The sequence below is a fragment of the Apis florea genome, unplaced genomic scaffold, assembly GCF_048593485.1.
Source record: "Apis florea isolate Af1SG1 unplaced genomic scaffold, ASM4859348v1 contig_2350_pilon, whole genome shotgun sequence".
NCBI lineage: Eukaryota > Metazoa > Arthropoda > Insecta > Hymenoptera > Apidae > Apis > Apis florea.
This window is the reverse complement of record NW_028256565.1, coordinates 1,538,303-1,564,315: the sequence shown is the minus strand read 5'-3', so window position 1 is coordinate 1,564,315 and position 26,013 is coordinate 1,538,303. Positions and strand designations below refer to the sequence as shown.

At 37.7% G+C, this 26,013-nt stretch overlaps 1 protein-coding gene and 1 long non-coding RNA gene across 12 annotated transcripts in view; one reads left to right on the top strand and one right to left on the bottom strand.

Moving 5' to 3' along the window:
* Positions 1-26,013, top strand: part of PH4alphaEFB (prolyl 4-hydroxylase subunit alpha-1) — a 292,581-nt gene that overhangs the window by 103,644 nt on the left and 162,924 nt on the right. For 2 of the 7 annotated variants that reach the window (XM_086904996.1, XM_086904994.1), the window contains exon 1: positions 22,117-22,388. The exons of 3 other annotated variants lie outside the window; for them this stretch is intronic. The gene's annotated coding sequence lies outside the window, so the exon portion shown is untranslated. Of the gene's footprint in view, positions 1-22,113; positions 22,389-26,013 lie in introns of those variants that run through there. 2 more of the 7 variants (XM_086904993.1, XM_086904995.1) reach the window with 2 other exon arrangements.
* On the bottom strand, positions 5,968-25,043 carry LOC116414889 (uncharacterized). Of its 5 annotated transcripts, XR_015291207.1 has the most exons (3): positions 15,895-16,001; positions 6,333-6,538; positions 5,968-6,221 (listed from the first exon to the last, which is right to left on the bottom strand). It is a non-coding gene; the product is annotated as an uncharacterized LOC116414889 (long non-coding RNA). The 5 variants fall into 5 exon arrangements; XR_015291210.1 differs by lacking the exons at positions 5,968-6,221; positions 15,895-16,001 and adding an exon at positions 24,928-25,043 and having other exon boundaries at positions 6,328-6,538; XR_015291208.1 differs by lacking the exons at positions 5,968-6,221; positions 15,895-16,001 and adding an exon at positions 12,987-13,050 and having other exon boundaries at positions 6,328-6,538.

Below are 26,013 nucleotides of genomic sequence, written 5' to 3'. Positions count from 1 at the left end.
TCACAAGGAAGTAAATTTAAACTAGGATAGGATGTGTAATATAATTGTAATTGCACACGCGTGCACGCGCGGTTTAAAAGAGAACGGAATGGAGAGCTTCGTGCGATTCGAAAACGTGTTTTGCATTACAGGGTGACAAAACGAGAATGCGACGGTTGTTTTTTTCCTTGCTGTTGCTCGTCACTCGCGATGAGGCGCACAGTTGTGCGTAATTTTTATTAGCGTTATGAGCGTTATAACAGAGTCAACGGGGAATGAAAAATTAATTGGTTAAAATTTCGAATAAACCCTGCTTTATTTATAATCGCTTTGACTGTGCAATACGTGCGCGATAAAATACGCGATATTTGCTCGATAATTCTACGCAATCGTTATGCATTGACAAAAATGCGAAACGTTTGTTCAACGAATGTGCACAAAGAGATAATTGAATATAATGGAATATGTAAGGTAATAAGATTCGAGAATGTATGCCTTTCATGTATATACTATATACTTTTGCCTTTCATAGAGTTGAAATAATATTTATGTTCAAACGTTAAGAGAAGAATTTGAAGATTCTTCGAATTGTATATATTTGTTGGAAACAAATTTTGCGTGGCTGGTGTTTTTTTTTTCTTTTTTAGGACTTGAGACGATATTTTCCAGCCATCGTTCACAATCAGCTTTATCCTTGAGAGGAATTATTGCTAATACTTCTCAGTTTCCTGGGACTCTGTGAGCGGTGTAGCTTCTCATTCTAGTCTCATTTTAGGAATTTTCCTTAAATCGAGAGTGGGGCTCAATCATGAACATGGTCCACGATGTTATTGGTCGCTTGCGTACCTCGTCGAAGATCTCGTAAGATGAGCATGGAGGGGGTTTTTAAGAAGTGTGAGCATTTTGAGAGAAACTTTTTTAAACTTCAGAACTGTTTGGACCTTAGAAACTTTTTGAACTTCAGAATTTTTCGAGCTTCAAAATTTTTGGAATCTCAACATCAAAATTTTTTGAACTTTAGGGAATTTTTGAACTTCAGAACTGTTTGAACCTCTCAATTTTTCACAACTTTAGAACTATTTGAACCCTCTCAAAATCAGAATTTTAAAACCATGTTTTAATTTAACGATCTATAAACATAAATCTTCATTGACATACGAACTTTTGCTCCCGTTCTTGATTCGAAATAAAACTTTATCGACTTTCGTAATAAATCAAATTTCATTCACCGCTCCAGGAACGGGTTAGCGGAGCCAACCAATTTATTCCTAGCTATAATTAACCCCGGCCGAACCTCGACTCGAATGCTTCGAATGATCAATTATTTATCAAAGCAACTTCGCCAACCCCGTTAAAATCACAACGAGAGCAGGTTCAGGAAAAAGATCAGTAGCAGTAGCAAACGCCGCCCGCCATTTCTACGAGCATCGACGACCAGCGCTTCTCACTCTCGCTCGATTTCCCTATTCTATTCGTAACCAACCTGTCCGCCATTTATTCCGCCGTGTATTCTCTCTCTCTCTCTCCGTCGTAGAGCGGATACATTGTTGCACAACTCGGGCACATGCCAGGCTTCTCGAAACGACGACGTCCCCTCCTCCTCCCTCCCCACCCAGCCATCTCCTACTCCTCGAGGCGGTTCGCCTCATTGTTGGATTCTCTCTGGACGAAATTGCGATGGGATTTGCGTTATCATCCATTAGAGGGAGGAGGCCCTATACACACGGCCAAGTCTTCTTCGCAGCCGTTTCAACGGAGATTATAATAATCCGAAGGGATAGTTGGGGAAAACTTGTTATCGGTTTATTATTAGCTGTGCCATTTTCTTCCTTCCTTCGTGGGCGAAACGATCCTTCCCGAACGAAGTATTAGAAACATGCATTATACTCGCCTCGAATTGTACGATCCTTTGAAAAAAAATCGATTCCTGCGAACGAACGGAGCGAGAACGCGTGGCGGAGGAAGAAAATTAGAGAAATTGGTGAAAGGGGAAAGGATTGAACGCCCGGTTTCCATCGATTTATTTCGCTCGAGGGCTTTTGCTGCAGAGCCCTATTTTCCCCCCCAAATACTTTTCACCCTCGTTCCAAGGCGTTCGTTCGGTTTTCGAGGGGGAAAAGAAGAGACAGGAAAAAAAGGGGAAAAGGTGCTTCGTCGCGGAAAATTTCGCGAAGGAAAACACGCGGTTCGATCCACATCTCGTTAAGCGAGTTAGGGGAATCGAGGGATTTTAAAAACCGGCCCCTCCCCCAACGAAAGCATTTTTTTTTTTTTTTTTTTTTATTTTTAGGAAAATTTGATGCCGCCAGGCGAGCCTGCTAGGATTAATTTCGCCTCCTCGACGATTTTATCGCAGGGCTTTCGAAAGCTTGACTCTCTCTCTCGGATTAAAGAAAACTCGGCTCTCAAAAGGGGATTATTTGGTATGATAAAAATTTTTCGCGAAAAATTCTCCGTCGAATCTTCTCGAAAATTCGCTTTGACGTCGTCTCATCGTCCGTTGTTTACGTTTCCAAAGGCGGATCCATCAACAATGGAACACGGCACCGTGGGCCTCGCGTCATAGCTCTCGTTATTAGGATTGCTTACGTATTAGGCGGTCGTCTCGCTGATCGCCGCGCAAACAATCGCTTGCGTGCGCATGCGCACACGTGTCACGTGAGCAACAATGACAAAGGCGTTGTTAGGATTTCGCAGGACACGCGTGACTTACCATTGCCGCGAGACTATTATTACGATAATTGTCGGGTTCGTTAATTTATATATTTTTTTTCTTAATCATCGAAAGCGAATTGTCGTTGAAATTCGGTCGAAGAGAAATTGGAAGGAAATTTCTATCGAAATTTCTTCTTTCTTTCGCCTCGATGTGTCCACGAAGTTGTTGAATCGGGTTTTGCGGCCTGGTGACCTGGATATTTTTCCTGGGGAAACGCTCTTGCAGGGAGTCGCGTCTGGCGCTTGTCTGGGGTTTGGGGTAGGTCGGCGAGACGAAGGGAGAGAAGACGAAGGCGCTGGTGAACGGTCTTCTTTACGTGACGATATTTCGAGAACCGGGAATCGTATCTAAGGGCAAGATTCTACGCTTTTAACGATCTCTCGTTCGTTGACAGGAGGAAGTCACTATCTTTATGGCGGTTCAAAGTTTTCCTGATTTTAGTAGGATTGAAAATCAAACTTTAAATGATGATATTTTAAGAATCGGAAATAATAAATGAAGAAACGTTTTAAAGGCTCTACGCTTCTAACGATATTTTATTCGAGAACAGGAAGTCGCTATTTTTATGGCGGTTCAAGGTTTTTCTAATTTTTTAACAGGTTTGAAAATAAACGATTGAAAATCAATTTTTTTTTAAATGATGATATTTTAGGAACCGGAAATAATAAATGAAAGGTTTTATTATTTAAAGATTCTAATGAACTTTTGCTCGTTAATAGGAAGTCACTATTTTTATGGCGGTTCAAAATTCAAGAGTTTGATTAGGTAAAAGATAAACGGTTGAAAAAAATTACTTCTCTCTTTACACGATGATATTTCAGTAACCGGAAATCGTATCGTGACAAATGAAGGATCGTTTTAAAGAGGAAAGCGTTTCCGCGTTTCTAACCATCCTTCATTCGTCCACCAGAAGTAATTATCTTCCAAGTCATTAGCGGTTCAAAATTTTCCTAATTTCTACCAAGAACTCGATTATCTAAACGATTCGAAAAATCATATTTCAAAAATCCGAAGTCGTATCGAGTTAGAAGAGGTCCAAAATTTTCCTAATTTGTAATACGAACTCAATTAAATGTAAACGATTACGAAAAATTACCCTTTTTTTTTAATGATATTTCAAGAACCGGAAATCGCGTCGAGTTAAACCACCGATCTTCAAAGTTTATCCAAAGTTTTCCTAATATCTCAACAAGAACTCGATCGAAACGATTAAAAATCCTTCCTTCTCTCTTTTCTTTTTCACGCGATGATATTCCAAGAACCGGAAGTTCTCAAGTTATCGAGACCAGCAAATCTTCGAAATTACGGAAGAAGTTCCAAGCTTCTCTCGACATTCGAAATACTTCGTTTTCAATTATTCGAACTCGATAAACAACACCAATGCCCGGACGGACGGACGGACGGACGGACGGACGGACGGACGGACGGACGGACGGACGGACGGACGGACGGACACACACACACACACACACACACACACACACACACACACACACACACACACACACAAAGAGAGAGAGAGAGAGAGAGAGAGAGAGAGAGAGAGAGAGAGAGAGAGAGAGAGATGCACGGACGAAAGACCGGCCGTAAATTATCCTTCTGTAGCCAGCTTCGAAATCGATCGTGAGGGGGGGGGGGGAGGAGGAGGAGGAGATAAATCAGAGTGGACAAAGGTGGCGTTGCGGTGTCCCTGGGACTCTGGGATGAATAATCATGTGCGAGATAGCAAATAGCCGGGGATGATGGGACGATAATGGGGCGGCTGGACTCGCGTCTTGATAATGGTCAGTTCATTAGGCGAAGATACCGCGGCGTATCGGGGCCTCGAGGCGGATTTCTCCACGGATTTTAATTAATCCGCCGCAATAATGGGCCGCTTTAATAGACCTACTCGCTCTTACTTTTCCTTCTCGCTTTTCTTTGCCCCTCCCCCTTTTTTTTTTTTTACTCCTCGTTGAACGCGTTCTAGCCTCTTTTGTTACAATATCTGGTTATCGGAACGTATTATGGGGAAGAGGATACATCGAGATCTTTTTCGGTTTCGAATTTTTTTGTTTTTATGATAATCGGAGAGGAATAGAAATTCGGGGAATGGTTTTGTTAATCGCGACTGATTTTCCACTGTCGTTGGATGGATTATTTATTCTGTGGACACGAATTTTGTTCTTTTTATTGTTATTTTTTGCCTTAATAATTCTCGATTCTCTCGTTGAAAAGTTATATTCTCTGCAAAAGAGAGAGAGAGAGAGAGAGAGAGAGAGAGAGAGAGAGGGAGAGGGAGAAATTAACGCGTTGAAAAGATTGGAAGATTGTCGTTAATTCGGCCGGTAAAAATTTAACGGCGACCATTATTGCAAAAAGATGCGCAGCAAAGCCGGGGAAAGTGTCCTATCCACCGGCCAATTAGCTTTGAATTATTATCCGCGACAACGGATAACTGCAACGCTTCTATGGGAATGCTGCGCGTGTAATCCGTGCGCTTCCTCTCCCTCTCTCTCTCTCTCTTCTTTTTTGTTATTTCTCCTTTACATTTCCCCTCTTTTGCTTTTTTTTCACCAAGATAAGCAGAGAGCGGGACAATAGCGAGTTCTGAACGGAGATTGTTCTTCGTTCTCGTCTTTTTTTTTTTCAGTCTTCTCCTTGTATAAAAAAAAAAATACAAACCAGCTTCTTTCTTCATCTGAATTCTTCTCGAACTTTGCATTCCTTTTTTTCACCTACAACAACTACTTAATTCATTTATAAAATAGATCAAAAAAGAAGGTCTCAATGAAATGTTGTATTACAGTGTAATATTTTTTAATTTAAAAAAATACAAACCAGTTTCTTTCTTCATCTGGATTCTCCTCAAACTTGAACTCCTTAATTTTTTTTTTATCTACAACAATACCTTAATTCATTTATAAAATAGAATCAAAGAAGAGGATCTCAATGAAATGTTGCAGTGTGTGTAATATTTTTTAATTTAAAAAAATACAAACCAGTTTCTTTCTTCATCTGGATTCTCCTCAAACTTGATCTCCTTAATTTTTTTTTTATCTACAACAATACCTTAATTCATTTATAAAATAGATCATAGAAGAGAGTTTCAATGAAATGTTTTATTGCAATGTGTGTAATATTTTTTCATTTAAAAAAATACAAACCAGCTTTCTTCACCTTGATTCTCCTCAAACTTGAACTTCTTAATTTTTTTTATCTATCACAATTCCTTAATTCATTTATAAAATAGAATCAAAGAAGAGGATCTCAATAAAATGTTGCAGTATGTGTAATATTTTTTAATTTAAAAAAATACAAACCAGTTTCTTTCTTCATCTGGATTCTCCTCAAACTTGATCTCCTTAATTTTTTTTTTATCTACAACAATACCTTAATTCATTTATAAAATAGATCATAGAAGAGAGTTTCAATGAAATGTTCTATTGCAATGTGTGTAATATTTTTTCATTTAAAAAAATACAAACCAGCTTTCTTCACCTTGATTCTCCTCAAACTTGAACTTCTTAATTTTTTTTTTTTTTACCTACAACAATTCCTTAATTTATAAAATAGATCAAAAAAAAAAGAATCTCAATGAAATGTTGTATTTGCAACAGTACAATAGACTATATATACATTCAATCAATTCATTTACCTGAATTGTTAATAATTTTTTCATAGTACGGTATTTTTTTAAAACATTCTCCTGGATAAAGACCACACACAATACGGTTTCTATCACGATAGAAGGTTGCTCCTTTTCTCCCTCGTTTGACTCTCCGATTGTAACACAGTCCTTGTTGTTGTTTTTCACGAGGAAAAATAAAATGAATCTTCCCATCTTGAATGGTCATCTCATCTCTGTGGACAATTAAACTCGTCGATAACTTTTCTCTAAATTTTGTTGAATAAAATTCTCCAACGTGTTCCGCCTATTGCATGAAGCAATAGGATGCTAACATACTGGTAGCACACGACAATAATTTCAATTAACATTTTTCATTCATACAATACCAACCATACCAACAAGAATTTAAAATTGTGTGAAATATAACAAATATAACAAATTCTTTATTCATCATATAAAAAGAAAAATAAATTAGATTCAAACATTTTAAAAATTATTTTCAAAATTACAATAACTCTCGACGAGTATGGGTGTAAGAAATATGATTTCGAGCCACACTCGACGCAAGAGTTAACACAAAAAAGAGTACGATTCTTTCGATTCCGACGAACAGAGAAAGAAAGATCGAAAAATTTCTCCTCGTCTCGCCACTCAATCCACTTGATCCAACCGAAGTTGACAAAATTCAAATTCAAAAGTTCATATTTGCCTCACAGTCGCATTTTTGTGCGCGTGGAAAAAAACTCGTTCGTCCTCTCTCTCTCCCCCCTCCCTTCCCCCTCTTCCTCCTCCCCTCTCCTCCACGGTCGTCGTTAAGTAGCACGCTCGTAAAATTTAATGATCCGCTGGGCTAGCGCGCGCGAATTCGAGAGGTCGATAAATAATAATAACAGGGGGTTGATAGAGTAACGTTCTTTTTTCCTCTCTCTCTCTCTCTTTTTCTCTCTCTCGAATATCCAAATAATGAAATCGTTCGCTCGATTCGAATAATAATGGCGGATGAAAATGGACAAGTTTCCTTTTTTTTTTTTTTTTTTTTTTTTTTTGTAATATTTTCGTTTCTATTCGAGAGGAGCCGCGTTATATCGTTCGTTCCTCTCTCGCGATGATACGCTACGGGCAGAAGTTTTTTTTACACAGGATTCGATCCGAGAAGATTTATCTCGTTTCTTTCTTTGTTTTTTTCAGTCAAAGGAAATTTTGTCGTGTTATTGTTGAGATAATAGGGGAGGGTTATATATGTGCACGCGCGATTATTCGATTATGCAAAAGATTAATCGTTTTGTTTGTCGGACGGTGTTCCGGGAAGGATGATGTTACGTAAGGATAATTATTAGATGAAAAAGGAAGTAATAAGGATAATGAACGAGTGATTGGTGAAGCAATTTGGATTTAGAAGCAAATTTAAGAAATTATTCCTCGTTTCTATCTAAATATATATCTTCCTCTTGATATTCGATATTCGATATGCGCGCGTAGCATGTATCGCTTTAACGATACGTCGATTATCCGGGTCACGTGGCTTTGATTGGAATTCGTTGATTGATTTTTCCCTCGGAGAAATCGGTTCACCTCTTTGTATCAGATATTAATAATCGACGTATAAAGCTAGTATCGAATATCGTACTTTTAAATTTAAGAGAAAAGGAAAAATTTTTCACCTTTGTGTTTAACCCTTAAATCGTAAAGAAAATCGTAAGGTTAAAAAGAATTTGATAAAAATTGAAAATCCTTTTTTCTCGACGATTACAATTTCCCAAACGTTCCACGATATATATATATATATATATTTGAAATGCATAAAAATGAATGTTCAATTCTTAAATCATTAAAAAAAAAAAAAAATTGAAAATCCTTTTTCGAAATGCAATTTTTGAAATGCATAAAAACGAATGTTCAATTCTTAAATCGTTAAAAAAAAAAAAATTAAAAATCTTTTTTCGTACACGATCACAATTTCCCAGATGTTTCATGACGAGATATACATATATATATATATATATACATTTGAAATGCATAAAAACGCATTTTCCGCGTAAAGTTGTTACGATGAAAAAGGTAATAGCCAGCAGCGATGGGAGGATTTTGTTTGCGGAATTCGAGCCGTGGTCGCGGTTGATTAAATTTCAAACTTTTCCCTCGCGTTAAATGAAATCTCGCCGCTCATTAAGATCAAATAATTGGCGGCCAACGATGGAATCGTCCCGTTGTTTCCTCGAAACATAAAAAATTCGTTCTTGCGGAAGAAGAAGAGGAGGAGGAGGAGGAGGAGGAGGAGGAAGAATCTCTCGTCGAAGTTTGCATTCACTTCTTTAGCCCGGAGGAGATTCTCCACTTTTCCCCCTTCTCATGGATATCTTGATCTGCTTAAAGAGGTGGAGAAACGATCCATTGGAAGGAGAAATAGGTAGGATAACCGCGTTTCGAATAATACTTGTCAGATTCGGACAATTTGTCGGCTGGGCTACTCTGTTCTTCGATTTTCTCAAACCCGTGTTATCCACGCTTATGCTTCCGTTTATGTTTATCCGATTTCCGAATTGTTTTTCGTGGAATACAACGATGGAATACAATGTTCTTCGATTGGAATTTAAAATTTCACAAGTCGTTTCACGCGAACAGTCGAATTCGATTGGTGTTCCAGAACATGGCGTCTCTTCAATGTCTCTTCAATCTCGAAAACTAGTTTTTACACTGACATTCTTACCTTTTCGGTGATAAAATATGCTGAAAATCCTCCTTTCGGCCCTGCATTTTTGTTATCACGCGCACGAAAAACACAAACAGCACAGAATCAAACGAATTTTTCTTATAAATAAACCACGAAATGCCAACTCTCAAAATATATATAACAATAATGACACGGTTTAGAGTGAAGTTGGCTGGATTAAACGTTCGACTAGCGACGCTCGTGCGAAGAAACGAAACTACTTTTCGAACAACATATATATATATATATAAAGCTAACCAAGAAACGTAGCGCGTATTATATGTCTTCAATGCGTTAACATAGACATTACAGCGCATTAGGAGGCAGAAAATATAAGGAAGAAGGAGGGAAATTATTCAGAAACGTTTTAAACACGGTGTAAGAGTAAAAATGAAGGAAAAGGAGGATTTACTGTTCTATTATATTGCCTTTAATATTACCTTAATCTTACATTACCTTAATAATAATATACACGGCTTGGTGCCCGCCCTGTAACAGCCATAACACACCTTAATATCACCCTTTCTTCCTTCCATTATCCCAATTCCTCGTCACCTACATTCCCTTCCCTTTCTAAACCTATCCCCTCCCCACACCGTCTCCGTGTTTCTATACGCTTTCACACGTGTTACCATCCGAAACTAACCTGTCTCCGGCCATTGTTACACGAATTAGAATCCGTCCCCTTTATCCCTCTTGTTGCAAATTAATTTTAACCAATTAAAATATATTGTTTTAAAATATTTATCTCTTTGGAGAAGTGTATTTTAAATTTTCGCTTCGTTGTATCGTTGTGGAATTTATCGTGAAAAAAGATGGACAACAATTATGATAATTCGAAAAAGGAAAATTCGCGATCGCAAGATCAACTTGTCGATTATTATTCAACTCGAAATGATTGAAAAATTCTATAAATTCTCTTTGGATGGAATGTATTTTGTCTAATTTTTTAATTCCGATTATTATTAAATCCTGGCGACGAAAATTTTACGAAAGCGCACGACAAAATTGGTTAAGATGTCGAACGATATTCGGATATTGAATATTTTTTTTCTACAATTTCTTCGTTAATTTTAAAAATATTAAATTCGTTTTTCACTTTATTATTTTAAAATCATATATCAAACGTACGTTTAAAAATTATGAAAAAAAAAATGTAATTAAACTCTTTTGTTCCAACCTTTTCCCACTTTTTTTCAATATGAATATCATAATATTGTAAAATTTATTATAAAATTAGACAAAAAGTTTATGCATATTAATCATATAAAAATACGATCTTGAAAGATGCTTAATAACGAAAATTTACAGAAATTTTACACGCGACAGTATACTATTCTTATCGAAAAAGTGCAAATTGTTGAACGAAAAAATAATTGTATTTTTTCATAATATCTAAAGATATGGGAAAAAAGAAAAGAAGAAACATTCTACATTTATTCCATTACACTTTTCAATTTCCGTAATTATATTTGCACTATTCGTACATTTCTGAAAAAGTGATTCTACTTTTTCAATATTTAAAGATACGTTGAATGTACGATACCATATGACCTAATATTTCACGTACAATTCCAAAAAGAACTTTCCACATTTATCCTTCATCCATCCTGCTACATTATTCAATTTCCATAATTACATTTGCACTATTCGTGAACTTTTCTGAAAAACTGGAAAAATTTTACAGTGTAAACGATACACGGATATCCTTGCCGAAAAAATAATTATCCTCGTCTGTTTAAAAGGTGTACGTTCAACTCTAATATTACACTTACAATTTCCTAAGGAAATTGGCGAAAGAAAGAAACTTTCTATATTTATTCCATTCTATCGTAATATTTTAACACGAAGAGTTAAATTTTATATAGTGTACAGACGATACGCTGTTCTCACCGAAAAACTTTTTCCACATTCAAACGTATGCTCATCTTGCACGATTACCCAATATATCACCCACCTTAAATTCCTAAAAGAAATCAACGAGAGAGAAAAAAGAGAAAAGAATTTGTTCCATCGAATTGGAAGCGACTACTATTCAAACATTCGGCAATTCAATTTGCGATACAATTTCGCATTTATTCCCACGCGAGCATAATTTTTCGCGCGGCCCACCTTTCCGTTGTCCGTCGCCTCGCTGTAAATCGAGCGCGCCTTCCTTACGAACGTACCGTGCTCCCGACTCGAGCTAATTGAACCCACGTTGCCGCATCCGATTACCATTCGCTTGGTGTATACACGAGGGGGAAGGGAGGGGAGGGGCGTGTACACACGTCACGAGATCTCGACGGGTAGCGCGGCGAACATCGTTCGTTGTCCAGTCAGGAAATGAAAGCCGCTCGATCGGTAAAGCAAATTTCTTCCCGTTTCTGCCGATGATCGATGCGTGTAAATCGCGAGAAAAACTGTGGCGCGGTTTGTTCTCGTGTCGCCTCCTTCCTTCGAGAGGGGGAATATTTTATGGAGACGAGGAGAAGTGATGGATTGTGAAGAGGGATTAAGAAAGGGTTTGTTGGAGAATCGATGGATAGATATTGTTCCAGAATTTTTTTTTTTTTTCCGAGCCGAGGGATGAACAAGTTTTAAGAAAATTAGGGGTAATATTTTTGCAAACTTCGATGGGATTTTTGAAAAATTGTGGAACACGTACACAATACGCGGTGGAGGAAGACATCGTCAGCAGGAATTCCTCTCGCTCTCGTCGTAAAACGGGGCGTAAAAGTGCGTGCAGAGTCAACTTGCATGCACGTTTTCTTAACAACGTACTTCGAACCAGCATACTTTTAGATTTTCGTTTCACAAAGAATCTTATATTTCGTTTCTCTCTTCCCCTTTCAAAAGGGAAGAAGAAATATTCTTTTGACGTGCGCGCGCGCGCGCGAGAGAGAGAGAGAACTTTCTACTCTTTCTTCTCCAGCCAACTCGAGGAGGAGGAAAAAAAAAAAAAAAAAAAAACTCTCGAGGACGTTCAGACGAGATATCATAATACGCTCGTTGCGACGATCGAGACAATGGAAATGTCTGGACGGATGGATGGAAGGATCCCGAAATTATCAACGTCGAATAACCGGGATTCGGCGATTATTATTAACACGACAACGTTTACAGGGGTAGTTCACCCCTATCCTATTGAAATATTCATCGTCGCATGCATTACGGAACATTACGACGGAGCCCCCTCCCCTCCACCCATCCCCTTATACGTTAAATAATTCATTATCTTATAATATTGGAATAGAGAGCTTGGTGCGCGTCGTATATATCGTGTCGTCGTATCGTCGCGTTTACGGCTCGATGTTTATTCAAATCCTCGTTTCGAATCGGTTTTCACGGATAAGAAACAATCTGCCGTTCTCTTTGTAATGTGATATAATCCAGCGATACGGGATCGATCGGGATCCGCTAATAAACGATTAAACGGTTTCCATTCGAATACGGAAACATGGGATATTTCAGAATTGCAAATCTGTCGAGTAATGGCGGTAAGGAATGGTGGAAAGTGAATTATCCGTGGATTCGTGGATGCGTGTTAAAATAATAGTTTTTAGTAGATGAATAGCAAGAGTGTAATGTTTTTATCTAGTTTGAAATTTTATTCGATCAAAGATTGTGAAAAAAATGAGGACGCGACCATTAAAAATATATTTGTGTTTTATTATGGATAAATAAATCGATAAATAAATGAACGAAGAGATAAATAAATAAATAAATAAATAAATAAATAAATAAATGATAATATAAATTGATAATGAAATCAATAAATAAATGAAAAAATAAATAAATAATTTGATTGAAAAGTAACAAAGAAATAAATAAAAATATAAATTAATAAATAAATCGATAAATAAATGTGTAAATAACTAAGTATAGTAGCGAATAAATAAATAAATTTGTAGAGAAAAATAAAATAAATAATATATATATATTAATATTAAATGTTATAAAATAATAATAAATAAATGATTAAAAATTACTTTGTTAAAATTTACTTAAAACTTTATAGCTCCGACCTCTTTGTAAGTTCGTTAAAGACTGACTGTTTCTCACGACTTGTCTTGTATTTATATATAGGGCAACTGTTACGAAGTTCGCCGAAAATAAACGTACTTTCCCGATCGCGTTAAAATTGATTTTTCATACACACCGATCAATAATTTAGCAATTTTTATTATTAATTTATGATTCTATACGATATATTTTGTTGTATTAAACGCAACAACGATCGATATATTTTTACAAATTAAAATTTTACGTTATTACTTTTCGATTTATAAAATGACCAACAATAATATTTTCATGCCAAATTAAACGTGCAAAAACGCGTAAAAAAAAGAATCTCTATATTTTTTTCAATAAATAAGAATTTATAGATTCTTCGATATTTTATATTTAAAATTTTTCTATTTTTTCTTTTTTCACATAGATAAAACAATTTTCTTCAAATTTAAAATTATTACAAGTATTAATGGGATAGAACTACAAGATGTTCTGCAATAATACTTTATTTACGACTTTACATTAAAATTTAATTTCGATTCGCTATACTCGATATACCGCTTTTGCTTTATTTACTTATTTTTACTCTACTACACGAGAGAAACGTCTCAGAATTTTCTCATTTCTCTAGAAATGCCCCGATATTATCCAATCTCGTCCAATGTTATGTATCCACAACATCGGGAATATGTAACTAAAATGATAACTCTCGAGTTCTCTCTCGAGGTCATAGGACAAGGAAATGCATACTTCGACGACACGTATGTATACCTCCTCGTCTGTGGTTTTATTCACGGGGCAAAATGAGGTTTGTTGCATCATTCTCGAATCGCAATCCATCACGCCTGTGTATCACATTCATTCCGTGATCTCGAAGATTGAGATTGTCCCCAAGGTTTCGAATCGATTCGTTAAAAAAAAAAAAAAAAATCTATCCCCGACAATGTTGTATCATCGAATCACTCGTATCGGGAATATGGAATTAACGTTTGCAAAAATAATGCATCGATTGCTCTCTCGATCCAAACGATCCTTTCTCCCGTTTAATTTGTACGACGAATGGATTTTATTATTATTATTATTTTTTCGATCGATATTCGAAACATTTGAATTCGTTCCAAAATTCTTTACCGAACCGTAATTTCGCTCCTCGATTCCGCTTTTTTGTTCGAATAAGTTTTATTAATTGGATCACTGTTGCATTATATACAATTCTATTTATTTTATTATTATTTTTTTTTTTTAATACGTAATATATTCATTTCATTTTGATCGCACAATCGCTATTTGTAAATACGATTAACGAGCAATAATTCCTCCCTGTTTTCCGAACGATCCACAATTGATCTTTTTTTTTTTTTTTTTTTTTTTATTTTTAATCCTCGATTCACTTTTCAACCGGAACAATTACTTTTATTCGATTAATAATTTGCTCGTTCCAATCGTGTCTCGATCTTTTTTTTTTTTTTTTTAAATAAATAATTCACGACTCCTCGCCTTTGACCGAATCGAGTCGAAGTTCGAATTCGCGGCGATCGAAGGATCGAAAATTTTCGAGGGGAGCAGGATCGGTGTGAAAATTCAGTGTCGAGCCACTGCCTTTCGCCGTAGCCTTCGAGCCACCGTCCAATTAAACGCCACGAAACGTTCCTCTTTGCAAGGAATTTCGAAGGGAACGGAAATGAACAAACGTTTCGACGCAAACAGAGATCGAACGAGAACCCCTTCGTTCGTCTGTAACGAAAAATATCAAATTTTACGTCGTTTTTCCTCCTCTGCAATTTCGTATTTTACATTATATATATATATATATACACACACATACACACACATCTTTTCTTTGCTCCACGTTGATAAACGTTTGCAAAATTTGCAAACTGTTATCTCTCGGCTCCATATTATTTGTCCAACTTGTGTAACGTGTCCAAGTAGCGCGAAATAATTCTCGCCTCCGCGAGGCCAGTCTTGGAAACTGCGCGGTTAAATCGACCGTCTGGGTCACGTCGCTAACAATAGTTTATCATCATGGAAAATGTATATACGATGTTCCCATCGATCGAGAGATCCCCACTTTTCGGGAGAATCTTTTCATGTTTTGCACTTTCCTCCTCCCATCCCGCGTATCCCCGAATAAATGGCCTTTTCTTGAAAAAGAAAGAAAGAAAAAAAAAGCTCGCTCTTTTCGAAAACGTGACGAAATAAAAGTCGCGTTCCCTGGCCCCGTTTGTTCCGCGGAAAAATATTCGAGTCTCTGCTCTCCCCGTCGTCCTCGTTGTCGCGAGCAAACCCCGAGCGCATATGAAATTCGAATGAAATATTTATATGTTTGTGGAAAACAGCTTTTTACTCCCCTTCCTCCTCCCCTCCTTCCCGCGCGGAACGCGTTCACGTAACGGTATTCTAATTTCAAAAGGAGATACTCGGCCATCTGGAAATCGCGATAATTTAACCGCCGAGGGAAGAGTCGAGAAACGAGCCGTTAAACGAGCGTAATTTCGAAATCGTGTATCGTATCCGTGGATATAATCGTGCGTTAAAATAGACGAATGATAAAAAAAGCCTTGTCTTCCTTCATCGATTAAGCGCTCGTTGCTTACACCGGGATGCATATATAGGTTCGTCATCCGCGATCGATATAGAAAATTTATATAACCTCACTTATTTACGCGCGACACCGTCTTCCAACTTTCACGCGAGGATAAATTAAAAAAAAATATTTAAAGCAGTATTTATGAATGTTTAAATATTGAACCCTTTGAACTCTTTTGGATTGTTCGGAAAGTAATTTCGTTCTTTGTGACCAAATCGAACTCGACGAATTCAAGCTTCGATCGATCGCCTTTATTTTGCCTTTGTCGGAACGAAGTTTTACACTGATATTCTTACCTTTTCGATAATAAAATATGCCGAAAATCCTCTTTTCGGTCCTGCATCTTTGTTGTATCACACTTTGTTAAAACACAATCAAACACAGAATCAAACGAATTTTTCTTGTAAATGAATCACACGAAATGCCAACTCTCGAAATATAACAATACGGTTCAGAACGAAGTTGGCTGGAATAAAACGTTCGACTAGCGACACTCGTGCGAAGAAATGAAACTACTTTCCGAACAACCCAATATATATATTTCAGAATTTCGAAAAGTTTAGATTAATTAAGCGACACAAATTCGAGAGCTTCTTTCTTCGAATCGAATAGAAAATTCTTCTGTTACTCTTTGATCGGATCAAAGGGAAAGAAGCGGTAATTGGTGGACGACTCGTTCTCAGAGATCGCGTACTAGAAGAGGTTGGGAAAGGCAAATAACGCGTCAACGATTAGAGGATTATCAACGCGACAAGACCATTAACTGGCGGAGGGGGACGCGACACGTTCTCTCCTCCACGTGAACCAAAGCTGCGGTTCTTCATCGGTGCTCGGTATAATTATCACTAATTACACGTCTCGCCGCCAGTTTTCGCGAGCCACCTCGCTTTCCCTTTCTTCCACTTTCCGTTAATAATCGTGAATTACAAGTGATAAATTAAAGCTCCGCTTAATTACGGGCTCGCGTGTCACCGCGACGGCCACCGCCCGTTTGTGTGTGTGTGTGTGTGTTTTATGTGTTGTGTGTGCAACAATTTCCACGAGATGGAAGAAGGCACGAGAGAGAGAGAGAAAGAGAGGAGAAGGAGAAATGGGCGCGTTCTGTGCGAAAGGAACGAAATAAAGCGCGTACGACCGCGTTGAAACATTATTATTTGCACGAGGTTTTTTCATCCGGCAGGATTAATGCGTAAACCGAGTAGATTGGAGAGAAAAGGTGACAAATCGCCACTGATCTTCGACATTCGTTCGACGCCTCTCTCTCTCTCTCTCTCTCTCTAGAGCTTCTTTTCTCGAGAAGAAATCGTTTGCGTCCAGGTATTAACGTTGTCTACTGTTGGATGACGTGACGTTGGATTTGAAAAGGAGAGAGAGAGACAGAGACAGATCCCATTGGGAAAGTGAAAAAACGGATGGGTTTAACCGATAATTGGATGAATACGAATCGAAATCTGTACTTTAAAAAGAGGTGTAGAGGAGGTGTTTTTGGCTCGAATATTTCGATAACGCCCGAAATTCTGGCGAATGGGGATAAACTGTTGGATGATATAAATAGCTCGATTGATCTCTTAATCCTTTACGGTTCAAATACCGTTTGGTCCACGTTATTAAAGATGTATATATATATATATATATATACGAGATAGAGTGGCCTATTTTAATCTCCTCAACCCCTTCACTGAGATTTTCAATATGTTTATTTGAACGAACACGCGCATCGTTTGTTTGAAATGAGAATAAATAAAAAAAAAAAAAAAAAAAAAAAAACGGGAATAACAATTAGAACCAAATGGAAAACCGACAACATAGCGGCTCGAAAAAAGAAAAAAGCTCGATTTCTCTCAATCCTTTTATAATTTGTTGCGAAAAAAAAAAAAAAAAACGAAAACGAAATCGAAAACGAGGCCAGGTTAAAAAATTAATCGGCCAATTTCGTGGCTTTGTTTAATTTTTCTGTTCTGATGACGATTATACGAGTTCGCGTGCTCGCAACTATACCGAATCGAATCAACATTCCCTCTCATCGCGTATACTCTCTCTGTACCAACTATTTGTATTCTCAACGTAAACTACAACGTATCACGCCTCCCCCAGTTTTCGCAATCGTAATTCCACATTTTTTTTAATCTCGAACCTCCACGTCGACCGGATCTTTATCATTTTCCGTGTTTCCTCGACTTCTCCCCCACCTTTCCTCACCACTACGACCGCAATTATATCGCGACTCGGGCGCACGGCCAGCTACGGCCGTAATCTCTCACTTTTTATAGTTTCCATGGGCTCGAGCTGGATTCGTAACCTAACCTAACACTTATATATATATATAACTCTTCGATGTACGTACTTGGTTCGTGAGAAGCAACACTATTTCTTCAACACCGATCTTTTTTTCTTCTCCTTCTTTTTCTTTCTGACAATTTTCGATCATTTTACGTATTCCCCGTGGAAGGATTATTAAAATTTTTAACAATCATTTGAAATATTTCCATTGATTGAGCTGGAATATTTTTGTTTGGTTTTTAGTCAGTTAGGTTAGATTAAAAGAAAGAAAGTGAAAAATGGTTGGTCGAAATTTATTTAATATATCGTTTTCACGAGTGGATTCGTTCATTCGTCGAGTAACAACTTGGATAGATGTTTTTTTATTAATAAAGTGGAATCTTCGAGAACACTCGTCGCGAAAAATTAATCGAGATCGGGGATGATGTTTTTGTAAATATTTTTCCAAATCCTTTTCAATTTCCCCCCCGCAATTGAGAGGCCCGCAAGAAAACTGTTCCCAGGGGACAGCGCGTCGAGTGATGGATTGTTTTCCACCGACGAGGTGGACACCGCTGTCCATCCAAGTAATAGGAACCGGAAGGGGGCCATCCAAGTGGCGTCCACAGCAGTCAGGTAGTCGCCAAGAACGATTATAGGTAAACGGCCGCTGACCACTGTCGGTTGGACGCCATTCACGCCAGACGCTCGATCGCACAATTCGTTCGTCTCAGCCGAATTGTGGACATTGTCGAAGTCGAATTAACATCCTAGCCATTCTTCTTACAATCTTTTCCTTCAATTTCTGCTTAAATGTGCGTGTATAATATATATATATAAAATAAAATAAATAAATGATGATAAAAGATGTATATTTTATTTTTCAAATTTCTTATTCATCAAAGTGAATAATACTATAATTAATGTCGTATTAATTAAATTAAATGTTATAAATAAATTCAAATTGTACTTCTAGATAATATATTAAATAATCTAAATAATAATAGGTCATAGAGTTAAAAGAACAGAGAATACGTAACTTTGAATGATCGACATACAAAATTTCTAAATTTAACAGTATATTTTGAATGAATAGATTAATTGATAGCAATGAGATAAAATTTCTAATAAAATGGTATTAAAATTAAATTTGCTGAATTGATAAAGTTCATGGCCGAATAATTGATCTAATTAAAAATACAGGAGAATTTAGTGGAAACCAAATTTGTCTTAAAAATTGTAAAGAAAATTTTTATAAATTAAGAATCATAAAGTTAATGATAAAATTATATTTAATAATAGATTTCTTGTTAAGGTTCCCAGAAATAAATATTTAAAGAAATTTTTTTCCACATCTCTATATCCCAAAAAGAGAGTTGCATAAATATTTCTCGGCTCACGTTTCACCTTTACTCGCTTCTTCCTCGACCGTCGGTCACAGCGAGAACTGAACCGAGTCACGAATTTTTCCTCGGACCACGTGGGCGGGTTGAGTTCGATGAGCGAGAGCGAGAGAGACAGGCAGAGACAGAGAGCGCGGATCGGTCGATTTATTTCGTCGCGATATTCCCTGTCGGCGTGGAAGGGGAGGGGATTGGACTTCCGTCGCGGCAACGAAGACCGCGGCGAAGGAGCGGTGGTCCACGGCGGAGGAGCGGTGGTCCGCGGCGGAGGAGCGGTGGTCCGCGGCGACAAGGGGCGACAACGATGGAGAACGACTTGCGGCGGAGTTTCGCGAACAAACTTTAATTTCTTACGAGTTCGCGAAAGTCTTTCCGGCCTGCCGTGGCGCCGCCGTCCTTGCCACCTGCCTTGAGGGGAGGAGGGAGGAATGGATGCAGACGAAACCGAAAAGTTTCGGCGAGCCGTTGCCGCATACATACAAACGCGTTTCTACGGGGTGTCTCATTAGTTGGACGGATCGTTGGCCGTTTCGAGGCGACCACTTCGATTTTCGAATCGTTTATTAGAGATTGTTAGGGGATAGGAGTTGATCGAGGGGTAGCTTGTTAAGTTGGAAGGTTTCTTGAGAATGTGTTTTGTAAGAAGAAAAAGTAAGAAGATTCTTCGTTCGATTAATTTGCGTGTATGTGTGTCCTTTTCTTGCACTTTCTTTAAAACTGTTCTAAAAGAAGAAAGAAGAAAGAAGAATGAAAAGTAAGAATATTTTGATTAAGGAGAGTACAATGTTATAATCGCTCAAAGTTTTAAGTTCTCTTAGTTTAAAATGAAAAAAAAAAAAGAAAGAAAAAAGGATAAACAATCCCTTTTTTATCACACTTTGCTACAAAACGCGCCTGAATTACAACATTCAGCAGGAATGAGAGAGCCTGTGCGCATTTATCGAGTCCAGAACGAGCGATCCTCGGTTGAACGAGTGTAAAAAGAGAGACGGAAAAGAAGGGAAAATGGTCGTTTAACGGGAAGTTCCTGACAAAGGGGTCTCTTTGTTGCTAATCTTTCGGAATGTACACCTCCCTCCGCTTAGGATTTTGTTAAATCCCGCGCCGTTTTCTCTGGCGTGGCCCTGAACGTGTATTTACGATTTTATCGAGGCGGATAAACGCAGGAACATCGCGTAATCCCGTAAGCAACGTAGTTTTTTTCCATAGGATCGAGCGTGGAATGCCACGCGACCGATAATTGCACGTGAATGTTCATTCACTGCGAATTCTTTCGGATTAAATATACCTGCAATTTTTGTCTCTTGTCCAGATTTAAGTAGCGGCTTTACGCTCGAATTACTAATCGAATATAAAGTGTTTTTAAATGCGTTTACTCTAGTACTTGCATTATTGGTAAAAATATAGAAAAAAAAATTTTTTAAATTTCAACTTCGTGCAACATTTTTTTTCGCGTACATTCGTACGAATGTGTATTTTATTTAAGATTATAAGAAGATAAAGAAATGCAAGTATTATCATACGCGATAACTCGAATTCTAATTTTCGTTGTTTCTATTCTATGTATTATTCTGAAAAACAAAAAAACGAAATAAGCGAGACAACGACTGTCACAGCCGCGATTGTATTATGTCGTGTTTTTCTCGTGAGCGTCTACAAGCGGAATTTTTGATACTTGAAGAAGTATGGAGAGTTTTATGCTAATGGAACGACACGGACTTAACGTCCCTAGCGCATAGTGTAAATGCATACCACTGTATTTCCCGGTAAGACAGTCAAGAATGGTACACTAACGCCACCAGTGAGCGTGGGAGAGAGCCAGAAAGTCAAAAAGGAAAGACGCGCGCTGGCAAAATGAAACGAATCGGTAGCAGGGACGATGGCGCATGGAAAAGCAAACCGCGTACGAAGCTATTATAGGGACAGCTGGAAGGAGAGAGAGAAAGAGAAAGAAAGAGAGGAGAGAAAAAAGTGAAACGATTACGAAGAAAATGAGGCGTCGCGGGAAACGTGGGTGAAATGAGCCGAATGGAGAAAGAAGACAACACGAAAAGTGTTCGTGAGAAAAAAAATATCGGAGTACAAAAAATGGAGCGACCACTGACAGAGAAAGGATAGAGAACCGCATGAACGAAAGAGAGAAAAAGAGAAAGAAAAAGAAGACGCGATGCGATACGATAAAACTCAAAAAAGATAAAATGAACTGATGGAATCAAGTGAAAGCTCGGCCGAACACGAAATAGTATCGATATGAACAGAACTCGTGCTCCAGAATTTCAAATCGATCGTTCGATTCGATTTTTCGAGGTGGGAGTTAGCGATAGAATGGTCTCGAAGGTCGATGCTTGGATTCGTACGTATACGTACCTATCTTCATTCATTCATGAGTGACGGAAGACAAGAACAGTGAATTTGTGAATTTTTTGCTATACTATTTCTCTTTTATTTGAATTTCATACGTGAAACGAATACGTTGGTTCAATATGTGATAAAGAAGAAATACAATCTGATATAGGTTAAGAAAGTGTTCGATTTGATCTCAATCTTCTAAAATATTTATTTTATAAATATTCTCCTTTAAAATAAGAAATTATTTATATTATATTATATTATAGTTTTCAAAGAAACCAGATAATTGTTCGAAATTCAGTCAAGATCGAATTCTCATGTTTGATAAAATTTAACTGACTCGAAGTCAACTGCTGCTCGCACGTGCAGAAACGAGAATTCTAAAAGGAGAGAGCGCTAAGGAAATCTTAGCGTGAGTAAGCGAGACAGGGAGTGAGAAATGGTGGGGATGTGCGCGACGTGTGGCAGGGGACGCGTGGCAACACGCTTGCCGCAGCATCCGCGTGAAGTCAGTCGGCTGTCGGATCTCGAGCCGTGCAGGTCGTTTGAGAGATTTTGTAGTTTGCGTTCTAGTACTGAGACGCATGCTACAAACCGCGTGGTTATCACGTTATCAATCAAAGTTTCTAGTGTGTTTCGTTCAGTGCTATTTAATGTTGTTTTTCATCATCGTTGTGTGAACATTCCATTGAATTTTTCGACAGGCAACAAACAGTGATTGGAATTTTTGGGGTGTACAACGTGACAGACAGGAAGATCGTTGGATAAACAGACTACCGGTGAGTCAGCATCTTATGTTTATACGTTACGGTGTGGTGTCGTTAAAGACATCGTATGTCTCGTTTTCGATTCGAAACGCAATATCGCGTTGATTTCTTTCTGATGCCAGACAATCAAATTTAAAATTTTTGACCATTAATTCGTGACATCGTCCTCGTCATTCGTATCTTTTATGCAATATCAAAAATATTCGAGATGAAATGATCAAATTTTGTGGCAGAAATACTTACATATAAATTTTGGCGTATTTAGCGAAAAGGACGGATCATTTATTTAGTTTTGACTTTCGACTCGGTTGACTCGGTTGAACTAGTCACGAATGAGGACACGAAGTTACGAGTTTCTTTGCCAGTTAAAAGAGGAGTCCAGACGAATATATATGTGTGCGTATGTGCGTGTAAAACTGCGATTGACATTGTGTGTATCACAACACGTATATGTATTAGTTGGTCGTACACGTTTTGCGAAGCTTTAGTATAGAAATATAATGGTGGAAAATCGCATTGTAAACACTTCGCACGTATATTTTATTAAATCCGCGTTGCAAATCGTTTGCCAGTGCTCGTTGACACGTGCACGTGTTAGGTTCAAAGAAATCCAGTTGAACGAGAGTTGTACGAAGTATGACTTAATAAACGCGAGAGTGACAGCCGGCATTGCAATTGCGTTGTGTCACTGGTCGCGTCATACGAGATATGTCCCATGTATTTCAACGTTCGTCGCCGTGGCTTCCCCCACAACCGGTGATATAACGTTCAACAGGGGCCGAAACACGCTGAGTTGCACACTCTGCTTCTCCCTGTGTATACTTGTGTCCTGTTTTTATGCAGTTTCTGTGACGCGTCTTAAAATATGGAGCTCAACCAGAGTGCAGTGTTATGCTGAGCCGAATGATGTATTTTTGGAGTCCCCGCCAACTTTTCGAGCGGTCCTTCGTGTAAATACGTTTTTAGTCGGAATTTTTCGGAACGTAGTATTGTAGAAAACCATGGAAACTGTAGCTTCGTAAATACGAAAGTCAAGAGATCTCACGTCGTTTTAAATGGGATGGAAGATTATACGTTTAAAGTTGTGTATCTTTGTCAACATCGTGACAAAGAAAACTTTGATCTTTCGGTATTATTTATTAATTTGTTATTTCTCCTTGTATTTTTCTTTTGATCGTAAATTAAATAATCTTCGCTACGTATTATCGAAGTTTCTAATTACACGAAGGAAATTAGATTGAAACTTTAAAACGAACTTTTAGTATTATATTTCATTTATATCATCATTATTATATAGCTGACTTAGTTATTTCAATTGTTCAAATATAACGATATTCAATTATTTATTTTCGATCAAACGTCTTCTATTATTATTATTTAATTTTTCATTTATTATTTTTTTTTTTTGTTTTTCAGTTTTTATTTCCGATTCATCATTTATCTCGATCCTTTCAATTACTTAATCTCAACGATTATTCGATATTATACGTATTTCTTAATCCCTCGATTTCTCACTTCGTTTACCAATCACTTCCTCCATTTCTTCTTCTTCGATTCTTCTCTCGTTCGTCGAAAGATCCCCAAACTTTTCACCCTTCTCGATCCTCCAATTTTTAAAGCTTTCCACCGGCTTTCCAAACTCGTGAAATAGTTGGCGCGCAAAATTTATATCCTCCAAGGCTGGCCAATAATTAGATTCTTATATCACGAGAAGTTTTCGACCAAGCTTCATCCTATTAAGCTCGTTGAAACGTTTCTCGTCTCCGGTGTCGTTGACACCCGCAAACGATTAAAGAACCAGTTTTTCTCCGCGTTTTTCCTTCTTTTCCTCTTTCTTTTTCTCGGTTTTCTTTCTTTTAAGTCTACTCTACCTTTGACTCTCTTACTTTCATTGCTTCTGTTTCTTTTTCACTTTTCATTTTTCCACGAACGATAACATCTTACGTTCGTTTTCTCTCAAAACAATTTCTAGCCACGGGACACCTTGTTTCGTCATTTCTTTTTTTTTTTTTTGTTCACCACACAATGTTTGCATTACGATTGTTCCCGTGAAAAGTTAGAAAAGCAGAATCTTTATGATACGACAATAACGAATATTGTCGTTCGCATTTACGTTTTTAATTATCTAATTGAATATCGAAGAAACAATTTCTCGTATAATGGATATAACGAAGATGTTTGTTCAAGCGAAATATTTTGTATAAATAACACGTGTAGTACATCAGAGGTCTGTGGATAAGGGTTGTTCGCTAGAAACTGAAACTCTGAGAAAACTTCCGTTCTGAAGTAACGTGTTTAGCGAGTTTACGCGAGTCCCGTGTACAAGTCGCGTTGAAATCAAAGTTCCCCTGGACCCCCGCAGCAACCCTCGTAAGAGTAAAATAATTTAAAAACTCTGGATAAAACGCAACGAAATTACATCTCAAAGGGACAAAATATTGGATCTCTCTATTTCTCGAAATCGATTCGACGAAACTTCAAAAACTTCCCATCCGAATTCTCGTCGAAATTTCCAGAATTATTTACCACTCTTACTTTTTTCTCCACTCACCCTTCGATTCACCGAAACACGAACGCTATTCGCAATTTCTTCTCGCCTCGTCCCAATCCTTCCTTTTCCTCCGACTTTCTTCGACTTTCTTCTCTCGAGCGAACGATAAACACTCTTTCGAAGATTCGAAAGAAGCAAAGCGGCGTGGAGCGGCAGTGGCGGTGGGGAGAGCGGGTCAGAATGTTGGCCGCGATAAATCGAGCGATGGGGCAAAGGGGCCACGGTGGCCATTGGACAGTCCGTTTCCAGGCCATCTCGCGCGATACACAACGGTTACGTCACACGTGCATTCGGAGAAACGTCGGTTAACGCGAGTCTTGCTATCGGCCCGTTCATTGTATCAAAGCCGGCTCTTACGGGGGCGATCGTTGCCTCGCCAAATTTATGAGTCGTAAATCTCGTCGTTCGAATCTTTGCACATCCATTTTTTTTTTTCTTTCGTTCTTTCTCCCCCTTTCTTTTAACTTTATCGATTCCGCTGGTAATTAAGCTGTGTTATAAACACAGTGGAGTATATTTCTTCTAGAGAATAGGACAGTTATTTTCTAATTTTTATTTGTCGTATTATTATTTTTCTCAATTCGTTCCAGTTAATACTGTAAACGTGTTATAAAATATGAACGATAGTGAAATAATATAGAGATAAAATTCCTTTTTTTTTTCTTTTTTTCTATTTTTCCGCGATTTCAGAAGCGGAAGAACAAAAGATTGTCTTCTGTGGGAATGTTTAAGTTGCAAGTTTATAAGAGGTTAGATCTTTATCCGTCGTATTTCTTCTCCAGGAGATTTTCCAGTGAATCAGTGGGATTTTTGGTTCGGTACCGTGTCTGAAATTCGAATTAGATCGTCTTTCCATTCCTTTTGTTTCTTTTTATTTTTCCTTCTCTTTCTTTTTTTCCAAGGAATTTCCCTCAGGGTTTTAAGGAATAGCAGAATGGTATGAATTCAGAGATAGGATCGAGGTGTGTGTGTATATATATATATTCTATCATTCTTGCTTTTATCTTTCCTATAACTTTGTCTTTTCCGCCACTATTGCCCCTTGGAGAGTACGTCTACGATAAATTTACTTACCTCAGATTATTT